We start from the raw sequence: 7,277 nt of genomic DNA on the forward strand, positions 1-7,277 counted from the left end.
GTTGAGACCCCGAGGTTTTCTGTTATTACAAACATCGATTCTAAAAGGCTATCAACCTAATCTCAAGATGATGCCCGATCTCTAAGGTCCCGATTACTCCAAGTATGGGCTCCGAAAAGCCAAACATAAAAGTCCAAAGGCTAACTCCGCATAAACGCTGAAATATAAAATTCAAAGACTTGAAGCAGAAAAATCTTCTTACATTACCAAAAATATATTTACAAGGGGTGTCTTTACAAAGCCTTTTCCCCCGAGAAATTCTTACACAAAAAAGAAAAAGGGGAAGACGACATGAGTCTATTCTTCGCCCTCGCTACTCTCCGGATCATCTCTGGAACCCTCGTCTGAAGTCGTCGAAAATGCCGATTCTTCCTCCAAGATTCAGGCTTCCTCAATCTCAGCTCAGAGATCGGAACTTTTGGCGCTTGCTTCCTCGAGAGCCTCCCTCCTTGCCTGCGAACGAGCGTAAGAACCGGCCTGAGTCAGCTTCTACTGGGCCTTCTCTGATATCTCTTTGGCCCGATCATTTGCAGTGGCGACATCTTTCATGTATGAAGATGCATCTTCTTCGGCCTCAGACTTGGCCGCAGATAGTGCAACAACCTCTTTCTGATTACTCTAAAGAAGACCATATATCGATGCCACCTCCATCCACAAAAGGTCTCTTTCCGAGGTCACGACCTCATTTCCCCCCCCCCCAGCTCGAGGATCTCCACGTTCTTGGCCGCAATCTCTTCCTGAAGTTGCCCCACCAGGGCATTCTTTTGCCCAATATGCAAAGGCAAGACAAGCTGGTGAGCATCGAATTATAAGAACAAAAAAGGTGAGTTCATAGATGCCATGTTACTTGCTAAGCAAGGCCAGCCCTTTCCTGGCGCACTTCCTCCAAACTCGCCCAAAGCCCGCTCAACTCCTCCCTCTTTTGGGCAGAGGAGGCCTCCGACTCCTTCAGCACCGAGGTGAGCTTCTTGAGCTCCTTCCCGCAGCACGAAAGCTCATCTTGAAGCATAGAAAAGGCATGATCGTACATTTTCTTAGCCTGCAACAACACAAAAAAGTTAGAAATTCAAGAACAAAGATCTAAAGCGCAAATGATATGTCAAAGAACATCACCTACTGCTGAAGCCTCTCCGCTTCCTCGAGAGCAATGGGAGCATCGAGATCAATGTTCTCGTTGACACAATCGAAGAGGTGCCCGAGCATATCTTCCCCTCCATGGAGGCCCCTACGTCGGCGGTATTTGGGTCATGTGCATCCCTGATTTTCCTTGGTGAGTACGAAGGGCCCAAATTAAATCCACCCAGGGCATTAATTTCTCTAAGTGTCTCATCTTGCCCTCGAGAAGCTTCAGGTTCAGGCCCTCCGGAGTCACCAGCAGCGGGTTCATCGGTACGGACTGTACAATGTCCGACATAGAACTCGGGGGCTGTGCCCACACCCTCCTCGAGGGTCTCTTCAACATGGGTTTGGTCCATATCGACCACCCCCGACTCAGCGGCTTTCCGCCCAACAACTTGCGGAGCATCAACACCTCGTTTCGTCTTTTGTACCAAAAGGTCTTCATCATCATCATCACTTTCATCTTCGGTACGAGGACTTGCCATAGCCGCCGAAGTCAATACCTTAGCGTCAGTCCGAGGCTTGCAAACTTTAGGTTTCTCTGATTTGGGAGACCCAGCTGACGCCTCCTTCTTCCTCTTCTTACCCTTACCGGGTTTTGAGGTCCCTTCATCACCATCAGGAGACGGTCTCATCAACACTCTTTCCCTGAGGCCTACACAGGCATGATGCGTTAAACTTACCACCATAAAAGATATTCACGAGGAAACATGGTAAAGATAATAGTAAAAAGCATACCATGGTTCTTGGCCTGCCACCATGTTTTGGCCAAGTCACACCAAGAATGCTCGATATAAGGGAAAGTGGAGGCCAACTGTCTGATCCATCCCAATAGGTTCTGGACTGCATCGGGATACCAAGCGGTGACTGAATAATCAAAAGAAGATCATTTTTCAGAAAGGGATAAAAGGGCAATAAAACATGCTCAAGGTAAGGGCATTTATGCTGCATATTCCATTCCTCCGGGAATGGCATCCTATTAGCCGAGATGATGTCTGATGTCCTCACTCAGACAAACCGGCTTATCCACCCTTAATTCTTGTCCTCATCGATGCTCGAAAAGAATGGCCTCACGGATCGAAGGTGAAGCTTGATCAAACCCTAGAAGAGACGACGACTGTATAATCTGACCAAGTGATTGAGGGTGAAGGTCATACCCTCGACTTGGTTGGAAAAGTATAGGAGCATATAAACGATCCTCCAGAAAGAAGGATAGATTTGACCGAGTGTCACACGGTACTCATGACAAAAGTCGAGAATCACTGGATCTATCGACGGGGAAGAAGGATCCGAAGAATCTATAGGACCTAGAGTAAATAGGCTGAGGAAGCCAGCTTTGTGGTATACTATGCTTTCCTCAAAATTGGGGATCTGTACTAACACTGCCTCCTCCCATCGAGAGTCTTCCTTCACTCTGTTCGCATTGGTCACCACGCTGATGTATCGAGACACATGCTCACATTGGCCTGGTGTAGAAAGGGGATTCTCGATAGAGAAATCGGATACAGTATCGAATTAGGTAAGAGTATATTGCTCGACAGTTGGGGGTACTTTTGGTTCACCCCTGGATGGGCGAGACGAAGAAGTAGTGCCCTCTTTCTGAGGTGTCATTCTAGAGGTCCTAGCCATGGCTATAAAAAAAGGTTTTAGAGAAAGAAACTGAGGAGGCAAACGCAGAAGGGAGAAGAATGTAGAAGATGGTGAATTTAACTCTAGAAAATTGAAGATGTTGTAAAAGTGTGAATAACAAAACGGTTGAGGTATTTATAGAAGCCATATGGGCAGCGTTTGGGAAGAGAAAGGCCGAACCAGTAGCGGTTCGTGGGCCTTTTGATAGTCGTGTTGACAGTGACTCATGCGCAGCCTTTGAGTCATGGAATTTAATGCTCTGATGGGCTGACGTCATGATGGTAGCATCACAGAGGCAAGAATTCGAGACCGTTTCTTATCATTTTCGTTCTAAGAAACGCGGGGACTATCTGTGTATGGTAAAAATCAAAAAGTCCGATTTTATGATCGTTGTGGCACTTCGTAGGACCGCTCCCAGAAGGCTTAGGGCTCGACTCGGGGTTCGACCCTAAGGGTTCTCAACGATCGACCTCGAGGCAGTGCAAATCAAAGGCCATGATGGACAAACGGGAAGTTCCCAAGGCACGTGAGTAAAGCTGACCAAGTCTATTAGGCTAGCTCAAGCCCGTACCGTAGCATTAAATAGTTGTACTAGCTATATATCTTTGTAATAAATGCATTTGTACTATGTTGGGATCCCCCCTCATATATAAAGGGGACCCTTGTCATTTTGTAAAACAACACAATATTGAATACAAGAACATTCTCTTGCTATCTAACTTAAACACATTCTCTCTTGATGCTATTGCTTACATTTATTGCTTACATTTATTGTGTTCCATTAATTGTTCTTCATTTATTACTCATTATTGGTCATAAAGACCTCAGATTAAAGCTCTTAGAATTGTTAGTCCTTCATCGGCTGTTCATAGCCCAACGCTTAGCTCGACCTCGAGGCTCCATATAGGCCAGCTCGAGCCCCCGATTCTCGGTCACTCGGTTTGCTTAGCATACTGCCTTCAAGCTCATATCTTATTTTTTAGTCTCACACTTAATATCTACTGCCTAACAACTAGCATAAAAATAAATCACGTATTTTCAAAACCACAAAATCAAATCTAATTGTAATTACCATTTTTAAGGTAAACAAAAATTACTGCAACATTTGTACAGTTGAATTACTCAAATTTACAGTGGTCTTTCCCAACAATACGTAGATTTTCTAGTACCAAAAGGGCGAAATTATGATAAAGACACAAGTGGAGGACCACATTATTAATGTGAAATGTACGGTGGGCCCTTTTGCCATTTTGTGGACCGGTCAGTAAGGAACAAAGACAATTAATTGAAGTTTTTGGGAGTTGGTGCTTTTGTGCAGTTGCATTATTGTCCAAGAGTCCTTATATAAAATTCTTTTCCTTTTGTACGGCTATATCTCTAGATCTTGTTTGTATAGGAATAGAAGTAGGTAGTAGATTAACGTTATGCTCATACCCCATTTTAACTTTTGGCATCTGCTAAATAACATCACAAATTGAATTGGATACCCCATTTTAACTTTTGGCATCTGCTAAATAACATCACAAATTGAATTGGTGTGGTTATAAGTTTTCTTCACCCTTAATTTACCCTTAATCAGAAATTTTTGGTTCGAATGGAAAAAGAAAATACTGGAAGGGTACTTCCCCTTTAATGTACCATATGCAACGCGAATCGGGATCAGTGGGGACCTCAATATATATATTGGACATGGGGTGGAGAATTAAAAAAAATTAGTGTGGTTGTGCTCTTTGAAATGGTGGCCATTTGCAATGCTTATGGTAGATGCAAGAAAGGCTGCATTCTTTTCCTTCTCTTTTTTTTTTGTGCTTAATTAACGGATAAACAAACAAAGGGGAAAGTGTTTGTGGTTTTACAGATCAACTATTGTGGTTCTAAAACTTGCAACATAGAGGGGAAGTATGTGCATCTAGTTACTTTAGGCTAATGAAAAAAATGGTAGTTCTACTAATCAGCCAGAGTAATTACTTAATGGTGAAAGGTTCAAATTTTATCAAGAGCCTTTCGTCTTCTTCTATCTCATTTACTATTTGCAGTTTTACCCCAAGAGGAAAAAGAATCTACTCCTTTCTCTCAAGTCAATTGACAAGCCTAGTTGTTCACTTTTCATCTAATTAATATTTTAACTTTTAAGTGAATTCATATCTTTAAAATAAGGGAAATTGTGGAGCTGCAAAAATAGGAGTAGTAGATATTTTACTTATCTCAATTTATGAGACACTCTTTATAAATAATCAATCAACTCCGAAAGTTATGTTCAATCAAATATTGTTATATGAATGAAGCGGAGGAATGACAAACTGTTATGATTTTTCTTTCTTAAAACAAAATGTGCTTCTCTCAATGCATATATCATCTTTTGTGTATAAATTTTCCTTTTGGACGTTCTTCTTCGATCCTGATGTTTCTAATTATATTAGTTCAAATATCATTGATCAAAACTACAATTGATCAAATTTTTCATGAAAATCAAATTGTCTTTCACAATAGAGTGACCAAACAGTCACAATTCAAACTGTATCATTAGAAATCTAAACCCAAAAACTTTTTCGTATTTACCGGCCTTATTGAGCATCCCCTGGTTTATCAAGATCAAACTACGTCACAAAAGTTATACATATATAGAGTTATGTAAGAAAGAGTAATTGATCAAGGGAATTCTTTCCCTTTTCCTTTCCCTGTGTTAAAAAGGATTTTTACACAAAATAGTCGGTCCAATTTACTGTTTATTTTTTAAGCCGGTATATATAGACTATACACTGATTTATACACGTGTAGGCAATTACAATTTTATTAAATTCAAATTCATAAGAAATTTGAATTTAATCCCAAGTTAAACATATATTAGTCCAAATAAATGTTATGAGCTAATATAATTGGATATATTACTTTAAGTCCAATAAATATTAACCGGGCTACCCCATTTAGTTGGGCTAGAAATGATGAGCCCACTTTATTAAATCCAAGATGTCGTCTTCCTAGAGGCCCAATTTGCTCCAAGTCAAATGGAAGAGCCAATATGATCATGCCACATGTCAATATGACAAGGCATGCCGAATCAAATTAAAAGACCAATAAAATCGCGCCACGTGTGCAAATAACATGTTCTGGCCAATCAAATGCGGTCTTGTCACTCTTCAATCTGATTGGTCGGAAAGAGTTTATTATCATCACAACTCTTCCCTCCCATAACTATAAATAGGGCTTCATAACTCAGAAAATGGACCAGAAGTTATAACAAGAATCATGAAAGAGCTCGTAGATCAAACGCTGCAGATTTCTCTAAAAGCTAGAGGCATTCAAGTGTTCTAAGGATTAAAAGGATCAAGACGAAGATTCAAGAACAAGTTGCAAGCCCTTGGATTAAAAATACGTCAAGATCAAGATCCAACCTCAAGCACTTGAATTAAAATAAAATAAAATTCAAGATTAAGCTCGAATGATCTTTTATTTACTATTGGAAAGAAGAATCAGAGGATTCATAGAGATTGCGATTCTCATATTGTTTGAAATAAAATACTACGATTGTTGCAATACTTTTTCGGTCTCGATTATTTTCTTGACGCAAATTTATTGTCTACAAATTTTGGCATGCTCAGTGGGACAATATCTATCTCTCATCTCAACTTTTTAATCACCAAAGTTCAAGAACATCGAAATCGCTTCAAAGAAGGTTAACTCCAGATCAACTTCTACCAAGACTGCTAATTTCAGGTTTTATGCTGATGTGGAAAGCATCCTCGATATTTGATCACGCCCAACTATGCCTTATAAAAAGGACTAAGCGGTCGCTGCAAAAATAATTTAGTTCAAGAGTCCGGAGTTGAATCTCACAGAGAACCAACCTATTTGTTACAACTTTCCAGTATTACTAATGATAAGCTCAGATAACTTTCAGAGTCCAATATTTGATTTAAGAATTAACGAAAATTATTTACTAAGAAAAAAGACAATAAAAGCTATCAACTAGCAAGAATAAGATTGAATCAAGGATAAAAAGGTCTAGGGTTTACGTTTTCCCCAATTGTCGGATTAATTCCTAACACACTAGCTATAATCTCACCGCACCACTCTCTAAAGATGATGAGTTCTTGTTTATTGCAACTATCTCTTGATCAATTACGATAATTTACTAGAAGTATTATCTCGAATTACTCTAGCTGACAATTCGTACTACTCATAAAGATCACGCCACGGCTTTGTTATCTCTAATCTCACTTTTAAATCCAAGTAACTAATCTCTTAACTTACTCGAAAGTGGCGTTGTTCAAAAACAATCTAATCATGTGTTCTCTCTAAAGCAACACAAGATAACTAGACAATTAATCAAGGGCCCTTCAATTAACCACAAGAAGTGCAATCAAGAATTCATCCAACAATTGGTTCCATCAACCCTAGATGACGGGTTTAGCTACTCATAATACTACTCAAAAATACATAAACCATTGTCAAACCAATATTCATAGAAATAAAGATAGAAAAGTGGATAGAAACTTTCAATTCGTCTTCTTGAATGAACTTGAGGATCT

The sequence above is a fragment of the Nicotiana tabacum genome, chromosome 1, assembly GCF_000715075.1.
Source record: "Nicotiana tabacum cultivar K326 chromosome 1, ASM71507v2, whole genome shotgun sequence".
In the NCBI taxonomy this organism is placed as follows: Eukaryota; Viridiplantae; Streptophyta; class Magnoliopsida; order Solanales; family Solanaceae; genus Nicotiana; species Nicotiana tabacum.